This window comes from Tursiops truncatus, chromosome 3, assembly GCF_011762595.2.
Source record: "Tursiops truncatus isolate mTurTru1 chromosome 3, mTurTru1.mat.Y, whole genome shotgun sequence".
Lineage (NCBI taxonomy): Eukaryota > Metazoa > Chordata > Mammalia > Artiodactyla > Delphinidae > Tursiops > Tursiops truncatus.
Genome location: NC_047036.1, coordinates 125,195,924 through 125,215,040, shown reverse-complemented (window position 1 = coordinate 125,215,040; position 19,117 = coordinate 125,195,924). Strand labels below are relative to the sequence as shown.

At 51.6% G+C, this 19,117-nt stretch overlaps 1 protein-coding gene and 1 pseudogene across 5 annotated transcripts in view; one reads left to right on the top strand and one right to left on the bottom strand.

Annotated features, from left to right (window-relative positions):
* The window catches only part of IL17B (interleukin 17B), a 67,619-nt gene that overhangs the window by 16,746 nt on the left and 31,756 nt on the right, over positions 1-19,117 (top strand). For all 5 annotated transcript variants that reach the window (XM_073801871.1, XM_019924690.3, XM_073801869.1 and 2 more), the window contains exon 3: positions 16,571-16,639. The gene's annotated coding sequence lies outside the window, so the exon portion shown is untranslated. The remainder of the gene's footprint in view (positions 1-16,570; positions 16,640-19,117) is intronic.
* The window catches only part of LOC109548223 (uncharacterized), a 32,706-nt pseudogene that overhangs the window by 10,485 nt on the left and 3,104 nt on the right, over positions 1-19,117 (bottom strand).

Below are 19,117 nucleotides of genomic sequence, written 5' to 3'. Positions count from 1 at the left end.
AGTCTGAGGCTGTCACAAGATGATGCAGGAGGAAGGGAAGAGAGGGAGAGAAAAGGGGCCTAGACCCCGGCCAGCGACCTACAGTTCCTACAATTCCAAGCCCAACCTCGAGCAGCTCGGTATCTGGGAGGGTGGGGGTTAGAGACTAGGATCCCCAAGACTCCCCATCACCCTGACCTTCCAATGTGAACAGACTGGGATAACAGTGACAGTGGTAACAGCTCCCAGCTACCCAGCTTACACCGGGACATGCCGTAATCCTACCAATGGCCAATACATGTTACAGCTAACACGCTGGATGCCTCCGATGTGCTCCACACTTGCTAAGTGCTTCTTTTACACGGGGTTTCTTATTTTATCCTCACAGTCACTTGTGAGTTAGGAACCACTCTTAACCCTGTTTTGCAGATGAGGAAACCGAGGCTCTCAGGAGTTACAGCAGTCCCTCAGGGTCACTTAGTTCGTGCCTGTGGGGATCACGATTGGCTCCGGGCAGCCCAGCATGCATTTTTCAGGCTCCCCTGTAGGACCAGACTATTTATGGCACCCTTTTTGCAGAGCGACAGCCGGAGTCAGCATCTCATGACATTCTGTCAAGTGTGTATTATGGAAAGCGGCCTTATGGAAAGGGAGCTGTGAGTAGGGAGAGCATGTTCAGTGTAAGCGGAGGCTGTGTGCACCCTGGCAATGGGCGTCCCCGGAAACAAGGGACTTCTCACAGCATTTCTCCCTTGTATGCTGTCTGTTTGAAGAAACTATCATGATAAAGGAGTTAGTTTTCCCTTCTGTCCTGTCCACTTTGCAAAGAACTGAGACCCCCAGGGTTCCAGTTTGCTGGGCTGGGTGATGCTTTCTGGGTAATGCAAATGTTGGTTTCTTCTGGAAGGTGTTGGATGGAAGAGCAGCAGGTTAGGGACCAGGTCTCCTGTAGGCATGCTGTGTGACTGTAGACAAGTGCCTTCCCCTCTCTGGGCCTCACCATGATGTGGTGGAGAGAAGACTGGACTCCATGGTGTCCACAGTCTCAGATAAAGGGGGATGGTTTGACTCCATCCCATCCCCCTGCATGAAGGAATGCATAGCTCTCCATGGAGTGAAAGGCACCGGGCATCAAGGGTTAAGGCTGGAGCTCCCCTGCTGCCTCTCACTCCCCTTGTTCCCATCTCACCCTCACTGCCCAGCCCAAGGCAGGCCCCAGGGACCCACACCTTGGGATTTCGTGCAGCAAGACGTGCAGCCTCAGAGCATTAGTGCTGAAGGCACCCTAGTTGCGTTCCCATTGTTCGGATGAGGAAACTGAGACACGGAGAGGAGAGGCAACAAGCTCAAAGTGATGCAGCTGGTCAGAGGCCCAGCTGGGACTGACCCCTTCCACTCACGGAAGGATCCTAATCGGTCAGATCTTAACAAAGGTCCCTGGGAGGAAGGCGGGAGAGAGAAGGGCCTTTGAGTTCCTTTGGCTTGAAGATGGAATAATCATGACTTCCTTTTCTAAATATCTTTTGGCCCTTCCTAGAACCAGATGGCGGATGTTTGGAATTTATGTTGTAAATAGTGTTTAAGAAAAGAGTGTGTGTGGGGGGTGCAGATATGTTACTTTTCCAACCACCTAAAACAAGATCTGAGGGAGGGAAGTTAGGGAGGGGAGCTGACTGAGAAGATTTGGGGCGAAGGGAGAAGTGAGGGGGGAGAAAGAGGGGAGGAGAGGGAGAGAAAAAACGAAGGGGGATTGATGGAGTGAGAGTGAGAACAGGACAAAGACAGAGAGATGAGGAGGGAGGGAAGAGACAGCAATGGGCGAAGAGGGAGGAAGACTGAGGGAAGGTGGGTGAGGGAGATGGAGAGGGGGCTCCCCCGGTGCGGGCTCAGATGGGCTCCATCTTGAGTTCAGGAGCAAACCCTTGAGTTTTCTAAAAATAGCTCAGCCTTTCCCCCAGTGGGGCTGGCAGCAGGGACCGAGAGAGGCACGCTTGCCCTTTTATGGTAAGAAAAATCCAGATCCTCCAGGGGAGCTGGGCTGGAGCCTGTAGTTCTCGATGAAGCCTGGCCCTGGGGTCTGGGGTGGGACAGGGCTGGATGGAGGCTGTGACTTGGTGGGGTTTCCTGGCCTAGGTAGACCCACCCTCTGTGCAGAAAGGGCTGAGGTTGCCACACTGGAAAACCCTGGGGTCCTGGGGTGCAAGGGCTCCTAGAGACATCTGGTCCACCCCATCACCCTGTTTGATAGAAGAAACTGAGTCCCAGAGAGGGGCAGAGATTGTGGGCTCCCCATGTAGGGGTTTGAAATGTCAAGGTAAGTCAGTCTCTAGGTTCACATGAGGATGGCTTACATGCCCATTATTCTGGAGGACAGTGTGGTCTGAGTGTCAGGAGAGCTAAGGCCCACTCGGAGTTTACATGTGACTTGCTGTGTGACCTTGAGCGATCTGCGGAACTTCTCTGGTCTCAGATCGATCACTGGAGTGATCATAAGGGCCTTCCCAGCTTTTTGCCTCTCTGGGAATTCCAAGGCTGGAAAGCAAAGGTGGGGCATAGAGGATGCTGCTCCCAGGCAGAGGGGAATCTGCAGGCTGCTGTTTCTTCCTGTGCCTGACCTACTTCCTGTTCTGAAGCAAAAGCTAAGATGGACTGAGAAAGAGAGGAGGAGACTGAGGCAGATTATGGATGAAATCTCTGACTGTCCAAGCTGGTTGGGTCCAGCCCCTCACTGGGCACACTGAGGCCAGAGAGGACCTCATCTCAGGTCAAGTTAAGGTCATGTGGTGAATTGGGGCAGAGCCAGGAAAAGAACCAAGGGCTTCCCCTCCCAGCCTTGAGCTCTTTCCTCTGTAGGAGGCCTCCCATCTGCAGCAGCTGACAACTTTGGGGACCACGTCTGGCCAGGAAAAGCACCTTCCTGGGCAGAGCTGCCAGAACTGAAGATACGCCATTATCCTCTGACTACCTCTTAGAGACAGTTATGTCCTGGCAGGGTAACTGCCTCTTCTCTGTCTCCCTCCTTTGGCTGTAAGGACCATACCACAGTCTCCATCTAGAAGGCAGGGAAGGGGCAAAGAAGGATGCACAGGACTGGGTGGCCACTCTGGCAGTCTGATCTTGGGCAAGTCTCTCCCCATCATTGGCCTCAGGTCCTGCATCTGTAACACGAGGAGGTGGCTTTGATGAGCTTAAAGGTCCCTTTCAGCTCTAACAGGACTTGGTTGTTATGAGTTTCAACACCAGGAGTGTTTATTAAACATCTACCAGGATCACCAGGGTGAAGAGATGGATTTAGTAGTACTCTGTAGCTTTACAGTCCATTAAGGCCGGGACCTAGTGCCCAAGGTTCTTGGAAGCTCCAATCCTGATATCCACTGTCTATTCTGGGAAACTTGGCTGACTCTCTAACCCCAACTTGAACCCAGAGCTAATGTAACTCTAGTCTTGGGTGTCCAGGAATGCCTGCTGGTCTGATCGATGATCATGCCCACCGCCCACCACCCTGCCCAGGTTTCGTTATCCCCTTGACTTTGCCCTCCCCTCCACCCTCTCCCATGTGGTGTCCACCTCCCCAGGCCCATCTGGGTCCTTTCCTTCTCTTCCCAGCACCCCCATCTCTCCACACTGGTCTTCCTGTGATTCTGCCCAATGAGGACACTTGCTTTGATCTTCCAGCTTCCTGTGACCACCTCTCCCACCGCTGGGGGAAAGGAGGAACAGGAAAGAAAGGGGGACAAAAATAAAGCATGTTGTTCTAAACTGGAATCTTCCCTGTGATCCTCCTGGAATTTCCATGCAGACTCTGTGGGGCATGTGAACAGGGTTCCCCGGGACGCTGGCCCCCCTGCCTCATTCCTGCTCGGTGGAATATTCCCCCAGGGACCTGGTGTCACAACCAGGCTCCAGGTGTCTCTGGTCAGGCCTGGTGCTCCCTGGGAAGGGCAGAATGCAGCAGTGGAAGGGTGGAAGGGGTGGAAGGAAGTGGGAGGGAGGGAGGTCCCTAGAGGCCCCTGTGTGAAATCAGGGCAGAACTGATGTCATGCCTAGCTGGGAATCTGACATCCAGGCAGCCGGGGGGCTCAACCCTGTAAGATTGTCCCAGGGCAGCTAAGCTGTGATGTGAAGTCCCAGGCTGGTGGTGGGAAAGGCCATGAGGCCCAACCTCCTCTAATGCTGAACTTCTCTCTAGAATGTCCCTGCTAAACTTGCATACCTCTGGTGATGGGAAGCTCACTGCTTCCCAATCACCTAGTCTCTCTTTGGACAGGCTATCGAAGTCTCCTTCTGAATATCCCGCTGACCTTTACCTCTCTGGGGCTGCAAGCCCTGTCCTTTTGGGCTACAAAGAACAAGTTCCTGATCCCCAGAAAGCTCTTCAAATCTTAAAGTTGATGGCTGCAGCCCTCAGCCTTACTACCCCTCCTAATCTCACCCCAAGGTCTCCTGTCCCATTATTTGACATCTCAGAGTCAACAATGCCCAAATTCCCAATTCTCTCCCTGCACTGAGGCTCTTGGCCTGATGGTGTTTTGGGGGAGGGTACAGATTTCCCTCCCAGAGGCAGATGTCAAGGAGCACTTCTTCCATCTTCTGGGGCTTTGGTTTCTGGCGATCAAAGCCATTCTGCAACCAGGCTGTTGCCACTTTGCCAGCCTCAAACCTTACAGGGCTTCTCGACCTGCTCTCGGTTCAAACAGCCAAGTGGGCTTGTTTGCTCTTCTCCTGAAAATGTCTTTCCTCCTCCCTACCTTCGTACACAGAACTCTCTACCTGGAATGCCTTTTCCTCTCTTCTCGGTCTATCCAAAGTGTGCCCCTGCTACTCTGACCACCCCTACCCCAGGTTTTCCTTCCCTGAGAGTCTGGGCATCCGTTGTCATACGTGGGATAACCAGAGCTGTCCTCCTTCCATCCCAAATCATGGAGCATCTCGGCCTGAAGTGCCCAAAGGGACTGATGAACTTACTTCTCTGTTGGCTATAGAGCCAGGGCTAGAGTCTTAGCCTGTTTCTTTCCCTTTCTCCCCATCTTGTTCAGCTTATCTCGTCAGATGCCTTCAGACTCAGTGGGGTTGTTGGGTGACATGTCTGAGGTCCGGCAGGCTCCAGGCAGACTGACCAGTGGCCTCTGAGCCCAGCAGCCCAGCCAGGGTGGTGTCGTGGCCACTACGGATGGCCTCCCTAGGCGGCGGCCTCCCTCTGAACACTTCACCCCATCCCTGTTTCTCTGAAGGAGGAGGAGGGTATGGGGCAAAAGCTAGTGGCAGCTGAGCAGTGTCCCTGTTAAGTTTGCAGGGCCCAGTGTGTTTTCCATCTCCCTTGGTGCATGGCTTGGGTCCGAGGAGGACCTTAGAGGAGGTGACCTGTGCTTGTGGCTGGTTTGGGTTCTCGGGAATGTGCAAGAGTGAGGCTGCTTCTTCCAGAAATGGACTAGCTGACTACCCCATCCTCAAATAACTGATGAGCTGTGACAGTCAAGGGCAGCCCAGGACTGAACAGGCCCCCAGGGGTACTCAGCCCACAGTAAGGTGTGCTCACTGGTGAGAACTGTCTGCATTTTTGCCCCTGAGCAGGCGTGGGGATGGGAGTTGGGGGGGCTCTGTTTATATCTTACCATAACAATGCCTAATCTAGAAGGAGGCATCGTGCTTCAAATGGCCCCCTTCCTAAATGCCAAGAATTTTCCTATTAGACGGGTAGAACCAGAAGTAGCTTTTGCTCACAGACTCAGGGGGGCAGTGCTAGAGTATATGTGCATGGGTTCTGGAGTCATCCAGACCTGGGTTTGAGCCACAGCTGAGCCTCTTACAAGCTGTGTGACTTTGGGCAAATGACTAAACCTCTCTGAGCCTCTGAGTTCCCAGAGGGTTAATGTTATTTACCTCAGAGAGTGCTGGATGGAGCGTTGGCCGCTTGGGAAGACTTGATATATGACGATTGTTATTTCTGAAGGAGCAAGGGCAGCTTATCCCCCTAGGTGGAAGGTAGAGTTGGGGTCCAGTACGGCACCTCCTCCCCGCAAAGAAACTGCCTTTTGGCAGTTATTTTTTATTCAGTACCTACTATGTGTCAGTCACTGTTCTAAGGACCTCATGAGTTTTAACTCATTTAATCCAGACAATGCAATAATCTAACGAGGCAGGTACTCTTATCATGCCCAAGGTCACACAGCTGATATTAGGCAGATCTGGGATTCAAACCCAGGCAGCCTGACTCCCCTCTGGCACCTTTAACAACCAGCCTGCTGCATCTTAGCCCCACTCTAGCAGTGCTCTGACCCGCCTGGTCCCCTCATCACCTGGGCACTAGGATTCATGCAGCCCATACTGGAAAGGCCCCTGGCTCCAGAGTCAGCCTCTGTTTTCTCATCCAAACGAAAAGGGGCCTGATGAGTGGGTGATCCATGGGCCACGAGAGTGGGTGACTCATGCTGTGCATTTCTGTTTTGAATTGGAGAAAAGGTTTCTGGTGGTGAAGCACTGTCACCAACAAGCCTCTTTTGCAAGAGGGGAGGGGGCCGGCCTCTGCGGGCTCTCGCCATGTGTGGTGAAGCCCCATGGGGCCAGGACTGTCTAGACAGGCCTTTAGGAGGTGGCAGACACTGTGGGCTCTTTCCTCCGAATTCCTGCAGACCATCACAGGCAACCTCTCCTTGGCCCGTGGCCACTGCATACTGCTGGGCTGGGGGAGGGCCACGTAGGCTGTGCCCATCCCCACCCCAGGGCCTGCAGGCTACCCTGCGACTTGGTGCATGTAGGGCAAATTTCTAGATACCCATGTGGACAGTAGTGTTGCAGCATTTCTGTTTCTTCCTTACGTTCTTAATTATACAAATTCAATAAGAACAGAGTAAAATGTGTAACATGTATACTTTAAGAATTCAGATAATTTCAAGTGTTGTCAAGGAGGGGAGTGCTCACGTTCTGCTGGTGGAAGTTGTGACGTGCTTTGGCCACTCTGGAAAATAATCTACTTTCCTGTGAGGTTGACAGGTGTGCACGCCAGAACCTAGCAGTCCCTCTCTAGATATGAACCCCAGACAAACTCTGGCTCATGTGCCCCAGGAGATATGGACAAAAAGGGTCATAATAACCATAATTGGAAAAAATCTTTATCACAATTCTTTGCACGACCCCATGGCCCTGAGTCCCAGGGACTGTTTAGTTGGGAAATCACTATTGAGGCAGGGCCCAGGCATAACCTGGAGATGAGGACCTCAGAGGCCACCTCCCCTAACTCTCAAGGCTCACACAGGGAATCAGACACAGCCCCGAGGGTCAGTGGCGGCACCAGGCCTGGAACTGGTATTCCTCGGGGCTATATGTGTCAGCTCTTCCCTGGAACAAGCCAGCCTGGGAAAGGGCTGACTTTGCCCCAGGAGCTGCCATGTGGATCCTAGGGACAAGTGACAAGCAAACTCCTTTCTGTCCTGGGGCAGTGGTGGGGCTCAAGGAAGAGCAATAGCCTTGGAACTAGAAGACTTGGGTTCAAGCTCTGGTGTGGTCACCCGTTTAGCCTTGGTCTCCTCTACGAAGTGGGATCCCTCATCATTGTGCTCAGAGGTGCCCTGGTGGGCAGGCTACAAGCATGCATTTTGTAGACTGAGTTCAAATCCCGTCTGCCACTTCCTAGCCATGTGACCTTGGGTAAGCTCCAGTGGTTTCTTTCCCTATAAATTAGGATGATGTAATGATGCTGATTCCTTCCTCAGGGTAATCCTGGGAGGATTAAATGATAATGCAAGAGATTCAGCCAAGTACCTGGCAGGGGGGAAATCCCCCATACAAATTCATGAGGTACTTTGGAAGGTCCCTAGGAGTTGTGGGGTGTGGTGTCCAAGGAGCAAGGCAGGAGGTAGGAGACCCCTGGGGACAGAGGAGCTGGGGCAGCTGGCACACATACGCTGTCCAGGTTTAATAGTTCACGAGCTGTGTGACCTTATGCAAGCTGCTTAACCTCTCTGTGCCTCAGTTTCCTCATCCGTACAATGGGGATAATAGTTGTACCTACCTCACAGGGTTGTTCTGAAGATTAAGTGAAGTAATTTGTATAAAGGTCTTAGGCCTGTACTGTCATCATCACAGTGTAATTCTCCTATCCGCACCACCTTACAGAGGCCTGGGCTGGGCAGAGACTTGTTCTGTTCCAGCTCTGCCCTCAGCTCTCCAGGTGGCCTAGAGCAGTTTCTCTTTTTGTGGGTTCAGTTACCTCAGCTGTGTTTGTGAGGGTACCAGGCTGCTTGACAGCCCAGTATTCTCAAAACTCCATGTGCTCAGGATTCCCTGGAGAGCTTGTAATGGAGCTTCCTGGGCCCCACTCAGGATTCCCTGTCAGTTGATGAGCATGCAGTGCTTCAGACACCGCACTTTGAGACACGTTGCCCACAAAATGCCCTATAAATGCAGGAAAGGAGACTTCATCTAGCCCATTAAGCATCTCAAGCTGACCCCTCTTCTGTGCCCCTTAACCTCTGACCTCTGAACTCACCTGTCCTGCCTCTTTCCAGACCCTGTTCTCTCTTAGGCAACTCAGGGTGCTCCCTGGCCGGGTCTCATTCCCACTTCCCTATAAACACAGCTAAGGTCATCTTGCCTCACAAGAGGAGTAGGGCCTAATTGTAATGAATATCAGCCCCGTTTATCCTGATCTTCGGTACCTGTGTCCCTCACTCCTCATGACAGCCAAGTGAGGTCGGAACCAAGACCATACCTATTCTGTAGAGGAGGAAGCTGAGGCTCAGAGATGGCAAGTGACTTCCCCAGGGTCACTTGTTTTGTAAGTAAAAAAGCCAGAATGGGACCCAGGCAATTGGATTGGGTTCCAGAGTCTGCTTTTGGACTCTTATGGCCTCAGGTCTTGCATAACCAAAAGTGGGGAGGTGAGGGTGCTGGGCAGGCTGGTGCTGGAGGACTGTGTCCATTCTGGGCCCCAGATGTGGCCACAGCATATGCAGAAGAGCCACGTTGCCTGCACGTCTGCCGGCTGTGACCCAGGCCTCTGCTCTACCCAGCCCTGCCTCCCACGTTCCCCACTGCAAGTCCCCTGCCTTCCTCTGAGTCCCCTGGCCCCACCACTTCATCCCCCTGACCCGCTCTGCTGTCTTTTCTGTCCCCGTCTTTCCAAGGTCTTGAGCCCCTAGTACACTGAATTTAGAGACCAGCCCCAGCCCCAGCCCCAGCCGAGGCTGCCTCAGGGCCAGGCTCATCCTGAGGTCTCAGGGCTGTGAGCCGACCCTTCCCTTGGCCAAGCCTGCAGTCAGACACTACAGCTCCCTTCTATCACCCGAGTCTCAACCTCCCAAAGCTCCCCCGGCTCTGGGTCTGCTTGGCCCCTAAGCCTGTTGTCAAATGGCAGACTCAGCTCAGGGCCTCCTGGGGAAACTTCCCAACATTAGCTGCCCTCTCGGCTCAGACGGGGCTCAGAAGCCACATCCTGCATGGAGACCATGTTGTCCGATGGCCTCACAGTACAGATGGGAAACTGCAGCCCAGAGAGGGTAGGGCATCTGCCCAAGGCCACAGGGCCAGGTAGTGAGAGGCAGAGCTGAGGCTGGAGCCTACGCCCCCAGCCCCCAGCCAGTGTGCCCTTTCCACGGCTGCGTCCCAGCCCCGGCCTCCCTGCCTCTCTGCCTGTCTGCTGGAACCTGAGCTGACATCGCTTCTCCAACATCTTTGCTTCTTGAAACCATTATTTGAAAACAGTTTTCCTTGCCAGGAGCCCCAGGCTCTTAGAGCTGAGAAATCAAACCTCATAGACAAGGAATAAGCACTGTCTATAGCGAAGCCAGCAAGACGGGCCCAGACTCAGGTGACGCTCAGGCGGTGGGCCAGTGACGGTGTCCCCTTCCGCTGCTCCCACCCCCCCATTTAACCACAGCCACAAGGAGTCCTCAAAGCCAACAGGACCACAGATCCTGCACATCGGTCAGAGCAGGATGGGCGCTTAGAGATCATCCGGTTCAGCCCCTGCGCGGATGAGGAAACTGAGGCCCAGAGTGGGTTAGCAGGAGAGCAAGGACCAGCCCCTGGACACAGCATCCCCCCGGGGAGGATACCACAGAGCGCACCCCCCCCCCCCACCTCCGACCCCGCCAATGACTCGCAGACCCCTGTTTGCCATTGGTTCTTACCTCTCCTGGGGTCTGGTCCAAGTGTGGCTCCTTGTGGCCTGGAGACGTGGGCCAGCCCGTTTCGGGGATGGTTTCTCAACTAACTTGACTGGGCCTTTGGCACCCCTCACTGCCACTGCCACTGCCACAGGGGCACTTTTAAACAGTTGGCACTGGGCCCCCCTCCCCTTAGCCCCTTGCCCGCCGCTCCCTGGCTGCAAAGGCCCCTCTGCCTTTTACCTTATATGAGCTGAAGAGGCGAGCCTGGTGTTGGGGCGAGGCGGGTGCTGAGTCCTCTGAGGGCCCCCATTGGCCCAGGCGCCTGCCACGTGACCGCCTCGCCTTGACCTGCCCCTGGTGCCGACTGTTGCTTTTACCCCCTAAGGAAGGAGTGGTTGACAATTTTCATATTTCTTCTAAATTTGGAGATTTCAGACAATGCTGGGAGGCTTGGCTCCAGCTGCCAGAGGCCCATGTGGAAGTCATTAAGCTGAAGAAGGGGGGCCGGGGGAGAGCGGGAGGCAGGGAGAGGAGGGGGAGGAAGGGGGTAGGGGCCGGAGTTCTGAGGGTTGCCAGTTGTCAGCCTGGGAACATGAGCAAACTCCCTGGGAGCAAGCTGTGTGTGAGAATTTCCTCCCTCTTCCCTGGCCCCTGTGTCCCAGGACGGGAGTGGGAGTTCTGAGATTTTTTTTCTGGGAACCCCCAGCGGGGCAGACGCCAGTCCTGGCTCCTGGGGTCCAGAAGGTGGTGGGAATGGCAGGGGATGGGGGACCAGGAGGAAGGAAATCCTCTCTCCAGAAAGCTGGGACCCTTGGATGCCAACCCCATCATTGTGCAAAGAAGGCTGGGGCCCCAGAGGGCTTGCGCCTGTCACACAGGGGGCTGCGACGGGGCAGGAGAGGGAATCTGGGGACTCACCACTGGGGCTCCCTTTCCCCTGAAGTCCTAGTCCTGAGAAACGCCTGTCTCTTGCCCTTTCTCATTATGCTGTGGCCACGTTGGCCTCCTATAGGGTCCTTAGTGTTTTTTCATGCCTCTCGGCCTTTGCAGTTGCAGTCCTCTCCACCAGATGTGCCCTCTACCCAGAGCTTCCCATAGCTGGCTTCTCCTCCTGCTTCTGGTCTCAGCTCAAAAGTCACCTCTGGGGGCTTCCCTGGTGGCACAGTGGTTGAGAGTCCGCCTGCCGATGCAGGGGACACGGGTTCGTGCCCCGGTCCGGGAAGATCCCACATCCGCGAAGCGGCTGGGCCCGTGAGCCATGGCCGCTGAGCCTGGGCATCCAGAGCCTGTGCTCTGCAACGGGAAAGGCCACAACAGTGAGAGGCCCGCGTACCTCAAAAAAAAATAAAGAAAAGTCACCTCTGGGAGACGCTTACTTGGCCGCCACATTATTCTCTATTGCTGTCCCTGCTTGTTGCCCTCCAGGACTGTGCCTATATTTTACATATCTACTGATGTACTTGCTTGTTGTCTAGCTCATTGTGGAGAGCACAACTCCCCCTGGGGAGGGTATGAGTCCCCAGGCCTCCTGCAGTGCCTGTGAGGGATAGCCGGGAAGATGTCTGTGGACGGCGGCTGTGGGCATAGGAGTGGCCGCTGAGGCTGGAGGAGGGCTCCTCCCAGTGGCCTTGTTGCTCAGAGCTTCCCTTCTGTGGCCAGGCTGGCTGGACCCCAGCTACCTTCATTCACGTTCTCATCCACAGTCCCCTGGACCTCTGGTCCACATGGGACTGCTTCCCTCTCTCTCCCCTCCCTCAGCGCAGGATTCCCTCCAGCACACGGCCTCAGACCATCCTGTACGGGGCAGCTCCAGGGGTGTGGGGTGCTGAACCCTACACCGTCCCTGACCTTAAGAGGCTCCCAGTCTAGTAGGAGGAGCTTCACCCTGACTTTGTTCCTTCTGAGGAAAGAATTCCCTTGTCGGGAGGCCTGTGTGTTTGTTCCTGCCTTTGCTGTTTCTTAGCTGTGAGGTCTGGGCACAGTTCTTCAACTGCTGCTCTGAGCCTCACTTTACTCCTCTGTGAAATGGGAAACATAGGTCCTGCCTTTTGGTGTTGCCCCTGCAGTCCTAGGGGATGGGTCAAATATGGAGCCAGATTGTGCTCAGTACTGCCTCTGCTGCTTCCCACGGGGAGTGGGGATGGGAACTGTATTTAACATCTGTGAACCTCACTTTCCTCCTCTGTAAAATGGGGCCAGAAAGAGCCCCCACCTCCCAGGATTGCTGTGAAGACGAAGCGAGACCATGCTTACGAAGCAGTTAGCCCTGTGCAGCTCCAGAGTAAGTGCTCAGTAAATGCCAGGTATTTATTTTAAGGGTTATGACATCACACCTGGCACACAGCAGGCTTGCCATTCATGTCATCCCCTTCCCTCCTGAACCTAGAAGATGGATACCATTCACAAGCGCACCCCTGGGTTGTAAGATCATGGTAGGGAAGGCTTGTAACCCCCGCTCCCCGCTCCTGTTCAGTGTTCTGGTTTGACACTCCAAAGCACCACCAGCAGATCCCAGGGTGAAGATAAAGCCAGCCCAACGGAACCATCGAAATTATGGAAAGTCCACTTTGGAGGCTGTGAAACTTGTTATGCTTCTATTACTTGTGCTACTGTAGCATCAGAGATATTACATCAAGACAGAAAAGAAAACAGAAAAGTGACCAGTATGAGTTATGGAAAGGCCCACCATTTCAACACCCAAGAACTCTGTGCCTGGCCAAGCATGAGTTGGCCACCCCTGTGAGCCAACAGTCTCCGTTATCGTAAGGTCTGTTACCAGAGGCGAGAACAAGGAACAGAAGCAACCTGCAGGCAGGTCCTGGGAGGGGAGGTGTCCTGGCACCAAAATGTCTCAGAAGGCTGACTAAACGGCAGCCATATGTGACTCAGTGTCCATATATCTGTCTCAAACATTTTTGAAGCCATTTCTCTTTCCTCCCGTGCCCTCTCCTGGGAGTTACTAGTGCTTTACGTCTATTAACCATTGTGTGAAGTGGCTTTTCTTTCCACACTGTGGCAAGGCAGCCGTGAAATCCCTCTGCTCCCAGAGGAAACAGGTCAGTGAGACTCTGGCTTTGTATGTGTGAATAAGACATCTTAGGAGGTGAGGGGAGCTTCTTGTTAAGGGCTGGGTATGAGAGTGTGTTTGATGAGTTCTGTGTCCTCAGAGGGTGTGTGCAGTCAGGGACAAGGGAATCCCTAGCAGGAGGGTGAGGGTCCTGAAGACCAGGAGACTCAGGGGGCCGGGCAGAGCTGCTCCACCTCTACAGGTGATCGATGAAGAGGTTGAGCTGATACGGTTAGAACCTTCAGGAAGGTGGCGTTTAGAGCTATGCAGGAAGGACTTTTTTGAGTCAGTGGATTAACTCAAGGATGAGATGGGCTGATGGGCTGTCTTGGTAAAGTGATGAGTTCTGTGATGCTAGAGGAATGCAAACAGGCTGATGACAACTTGGCAAGTCCCTTCCAGCCCTGAGGTCCTATGAGCTTTATCTCACACTTCATGTTCTCACCTCCAACCTGTCCCTAACCCCCAGCCCTGACTTCGTGCTAATTCGACCCGAAAGGCACAGCTCAGAGGTGATCATTCGGAACATATGATTTGAAAAGTGCTGTTAAAAAATCAAGCTCCAGGGTTTCCCTGGCGGCGCAGTGGTTAAGAATCCGCCTGCCAATGCAGGGGACACGGGTTCGAGCCCTGGTCCGGGAAGATCCCACATGCCACGGAGCAACTAAGCCCGTGCGCCACAACTACTGAGACTGTGCTCTAGAGCCCGCGTGCCACAACTACTGAAGCCCGGGCATCTAGAGCCCATGTTCTGCAACAAGAGAAGCCACTGCAATAAGAAGCCCGCACACCACAATGAAGAGTAGCCCCCCGTTTGCCACAACCAGAGAAAGCCCGCGCACAGCAACGAAGACCCAACGCAGCCAAAAATAAAAATAAATAAAATTACTTTTTAAAAAAGAATTAAAAACAAAATCAAGCTCCATGTGTTTTCTTTGATGAGCATAAGACGTTTTTGTTTCATTGACAGAGTTTGATTCTGAGAGGTAAGTAAGAGACAATTAGTGAAGAAGTACTTATAATTGTCATCAAATCAATTTTTCAAAGCTTAATTGTACCCTTGAAAATAGTTAAAATGGGGGCTTCCCTGGTGGCACAGTGGTTAAGAATCTGCCTGCCAACGCAAGGGGCACGGGTTTGAGCCCTGGCCTGGGTAGATCCCACATGCCGCGGAGCAGCTAAGCCTGTGTGCCACAACTACTGAGCCCATGTGCCACAGCTACTGAAGCCTGCGTGCCTAGAGCCCGTGTTCCGCAACAAGAGAAGCCACTGCAACGAGAAGCCCGCACGCCGCAACGAAGAGTAACCCCCGCTCACCGCAGCTAGAGAAAGCCCGCGCACAGCAATGAAGACCCAACGCAGCCAAAAATAAAAACAAATAAATTAATTAATTAAAAAAATAGTTAAAATGTTCGGTTTTATGTTATGCATATTTTTACCATAACAAAATAAATGATGTGTCTGTGTGTAGGGGTAATTGTGGATGTAGTAAGGTGCCCTGCTGGAGGTTAAGTTTGTGTTTTGTCTGTCCTTTAGTCCACTGCACGGACAGATCAGGACAGAAGGTCATTATGAACTGCCTGAAGGGAGTATTTCTGGGAAAGGCAGGGAGAGGGATGTAACAAACCTTTTGTGCTGATTGCCAGGGAAAAGTGGTTGTAGGGGAGGGACAATGGTGTGGCACAGCCCTCAAAAATTCTGTGACTCCCTGGTATACAAATGCTGATAGGAAGTGGGACAGGTTCGCCCTTGTTGAAGGGCCCTGGGCGGTTAGCTTGGAGCCCTTCCCTGGTCTAGGGAGAATATTAGCTTTCACCTCTGTGGCCCCTTTGGGAGTTGTGAACATGACCCACAGTTTGGGATATGACTCACCAAGACCAGCTTCTGCTTGGACGTTCATATCCTTCTATCATTGTCAGCACACTGATATAGCACCAGATGGGACTCAACACTGACCCCACCCCCAACACACCTGTTAGGACTAGGGGGACCCCTGGGTGCATAAGAGGAAGATGGTAAGAACCTTGGGGAGAGTGGCTACATTGCAGGTCTGACTTCCTGCCCTTACAGGCATATGGGCCTTGAACATTTGAAGTCTGAGGACCAATTGAGCTGCAGTAATCGCACCCTGAATGGTGCCAACGAACACCCTGTAACATGTGTGAGTGTGCGTGTGGTTGCACATGTGCGTGAAAATGCACTGTTAGCCGTTTGCAAGAATGTGGGAATTTGGGTGATTTTGCCTTACTTCATTGTAGTTTTCTGGTTTTGATTTTTTCCTGATTTACATTGAGGTAATGAGCTTAACTAAAGGGGCTGAGTTATAGTCTATACTATAGTTATATATACAGTTATTGTATATAATATTACAGACTTCTATTTTTACTTCTAATTTCTATTTTTTATTTGTGTTAAGGGCATCTAATACATTCGTATTATAGTACTTTACAAAATTTATAAAGATTTATTTTAAAAAATACCTTACTTAAAATATATTTATTTAAATAACCATGGAGATCAAGCCAGCTCCTATTCCATTTTTCCCCAGGGAGGGGGACACTAATCCTGACTGCTATTGCAGGGGGCTCAGTTGTTCATAGAACCCAAGAGTTATGTGGTCCTTGTCTCACCTGCTTGCCACAGAGCAAATTGATGCACTGCCCAGATATGAAACGTTATGGTAACAGGGTGGGGTTATTGGAGATAATTTCCAAATGGGAGCAACCTGGTTGATGGGATTAGGGAAAATTAATAGCCCCCTCCAGGCCTCAGCTTAAGTTGACTTTGCTCATCCCTCTCTCCCCTTTGCTGCTGAGGTCCCCTCCCTGCTACCCACCCCCACCCCATCCGTGTCTGCCCATCTGACACTCCTCAGCAGCCCTGAGGACTGCAGGCTGACTCCAGGCCTTTGTAAACCACCCCGGCACTGTTAAACAAATCCTATAATTAGAAGCCAGGTTTCCTAAACGAAGTGAAAAATGTAACATTACCCTTTGTTTGTTCACTGGATGCTCAACGCATGTCCCATGACCCAGAGGAGCTGTGACTTTGGGTTTCCAAGAAGCCTTAATAAGGTAATGTTTATAAAGTTCTTAACTTTACAACTCTGTCGGAGTACAACTCTGTGAAATGAGGACAAGCCATAATTCTGAGAGATCTGCCCCCTCCTCACCCAGTGGTAGAGAATGTTATCTCCTTACGTGATGTGCAGAAAGCCCCAAGATTGGGATTAAAGGAAGTGGGCTCTGGCCCCAGCTCTGACACTGAATTGCTGTGTGACATTGTAGCAGTCCCTTTCCCTCTCTGGACTTGTGTTTCCCCATCTGTAAAAGAGAAGACATGATGAGACTTGCTTGTTCTAAATGTCTCTTCCAACTCTGACATTCTACAGTTTGATTTCTGTGTCTCTCTACCATAGGGTTGTATCTCAAGCCAGGATTCTTCTCCAGATTTGACCTCCCTTCCCTGGACTCCTCAGAAGGACTTGGTAATGTATCTTGAACTGGATAAATTGCTTGGGGTTGGCAAGACACACGGATGTATCCTTTTGTGCCTCAGCTCTGAACGCTTAGGGCCTCTCTCATGAGATAAAATGCATAAAAATAATGTGAAAATGACTTGCAGAAAAAAAAAGAACTCTTCGAAGGAATTCAAACTGGTCAACATGAGGAACAGTGGAAAGGAGCACTGTTCTGTCTGGAGATGGTAGGCATTATTAACATAATACTATGTTAACATTATACATAATAACTGACATTTATTGAATTCTTTCTATGAACCAGACTCTGGGCTAAGGGTTTACATTCATCCTTTTGGTTAACCTCACAGAAAATCTGTGAGGTAGGTACTTTGTCATGATCTTCACTTTATAGATAAAAAAACTGACAATCTTTTTAGATGAAAGAATTTGCCTGAAGGAAATAAGTGGTTGGAGCTAAGACTCCAGAACCCATGATTGACTGCTGTAAATCCACTGCCTACATACCTCTGATTCCATTATGGTGCTTGTGGAAGAAAGTATCGTGATAAAGCTTCTGTCATTCTGTGTCGTTGAGTGATTCTGATGAGCATAGCGGCCTACACAGGACTTGTAATATAGGTGAGAAAGACGCCTTTGCTGGCCTAAGCCGCCAAGAGGATTGTTTGTTAATGCAGCACAACTTGGCCCATCCTGACTGATACTACTTGTCATAGGCAAAGGGAGAAGCTTTGTTCTTTATATTCTCAAAAGGAAATTTGTCGTCAGCAGATGGAAGGAGCAGGGAGGTAGACATTTAAAACAAGTAGAGACTAATAAGAACCTTGGGAGCATGTGATAGGGCTATCACTGAGACGCCAGCAAAATGATCTGTAGGGTCCCACTGAGCCTGTGATTCTGAGAATTGGTCTAAAAAACAAGATTTGTAAGTGATTCTGGAATGACAGAGTCAGAGCTGGCTCTGTGGTTGAGATAATGAGGTAGAATGCAAAGGAATCCCAATATGGAAGACAAAAAATTATGGACATAGCTATGTGATTGCTTGATTGAAGAGCCAAACAGTTCCAGTTTTTTCCAAGAGCACACTGCTGGTGGAGAGGGAGATTGGGGTCACCCCGACCCTTGAACTTTCTCCAGAGCTGACTCAGAAAACATATCCCTTGCGCACTGAGCCCTCTCGCCAGACACATTTCCCTCTAATGTAAGTTTGTCCGTAGAGCACAGCCAGGCCATATCAGAAATGATTTGGTTGGCCTTTGGCTCTGTGTCCACTGCCTAATGACAGGGTGCCCACTTCTAACCACGGCCTACTTCCAATGCTCATTCCCTAACTGGGAAAAAGGTTAGGGTGGGGTTGGGGTCAAGAGTGGTCTCAGAGGCCCAGCCTTTCATCTCAAGCTCTGCCCCCTTTTCCTCACTATATGAATATGGGCAGGTTATTTCCCTTCCCTGAGCCTCAATTTTGTCTTCTGTGAAAATCTGATATTCACATGGGATTGATGCCGGGAGTAAATAAAGTCACGGATATAAATGTGCTTTGTAAACTGTAGAGTGCTATGAGTGTAAGAGGGATATCACTGTTAACACTAGGCAACTACTTGCAGCATCTGCCTGGGTCCTAGGGCTGGACCACCTCTGTCTCCCAGGGCCAGAAACCTTGACTCTGTCTTCTAACAGTAGAACAATGATCGAGGCTTCTTTGTTGGGAACCAGACTTTGGAAATGGTCAGATTCCATGCTAGCCACTTCTTCCTCCTTCTCCACAAATATACAATATTTATGAGAACCGACCTTCCAATGGAAATTTGGCAAGATTTCACATTCTGGAGACATTGTACCTTCCTCCACATGCCCCGAGGGCTGAGGTCATGGGCTTCCCAGGAAATGAGGGAGTTCCCACGGATACAGGGGGTACAGGGGACTGAGAGGAGAGGGGCCCAGCAACAGCCCTAAGTCACAGGCTGGTCCTAAAATGTTGGTACTGTTACCTCCACCATCCTCTGTAAGAACATGAGCTCAGAAACTGTTTTGTTTTTTTTAATTAAAAAAACACTTTTTTAAAAAAATTAATCTTTTTGGCTGCATTGGGTCTTCGTTGCTGCACATGGACTTTCTCTAGTTGCGGTGAGCGGGGGCTACTCTTGGTTGCGGTGTGTGTGCTTCTCATCGCGGTGGCTCCTCCTGTTGCGGAGCACGGGCCCTAAGCACACGGGCTTCAGTAGTTGTGGCGCGTGGGCTCAGTAGTTACAGCATGCAGGCTCTAGGGCGTACAGGCTTCAGTAGTTGTGGCTCGCGGGCTCTAGAGTGCAGGCTCAGTAGTTGTGGCGCACGGGCTTAGTTGCTCTGTGGCATGTGGGATCTTAGTTCCCCGACCAGGGATTGAACCCATGTCCCCTGCATTGGTAGGTGGCTTTGTAACCACTGGACCACCAGGGAAGTCCCTATATTTGATAAATGAAGGGAATAAACCCTTTTCGAGACCTCCCA